This window comes from Penaeus monodon, chromosome 15 (genome assembly GCF_015228065.2).
Source record: "Penaeus monodon isolate SGIC_2016 chromosome 15, NSTDA_Pmon_1, whole genome shotgun sequence".
Lineage (NCBI taxonomy): Eukaryota > Metazoa > Arthropoda > Malacostraca > Decapoda > Penaeidae > Penaeus > Penaeus monodon.
The window spans coordinates 28,497,017-28,497,317 of record NC_051400.1 but is presented as its reverse complement, the minus strand read 5'-3'; positions in this window follow the sequence as shown (position 1 = coordinate 28,497,317).

Genomic DNA, 301 nt, shown 5'->3' with positions numbered 1-301 from the left:
CCTCGTAATTTTCTTCAGCATGTTACAAGTACTTTGAGAATATACGAGGAATTTATGTATGATACTATATATGTAGCTTCTGTTGTGTGAATCGCTGGTACTTCAGATATAATGATTGCTCTGCTGCGCGTTTTTGTTCTCCAAATGGTAATCTAGTTTTTAACAATAACAAACAAGAAATCAGAGATAATTTTATCAGTCAACAAGTCGTTATCCAGACTCAACATTACACAAAATGTATACATGTTTGATTTTTTTTAAAGAGTTTTTCAGTCTAACAGTTAATATGTCTTTTGTATTG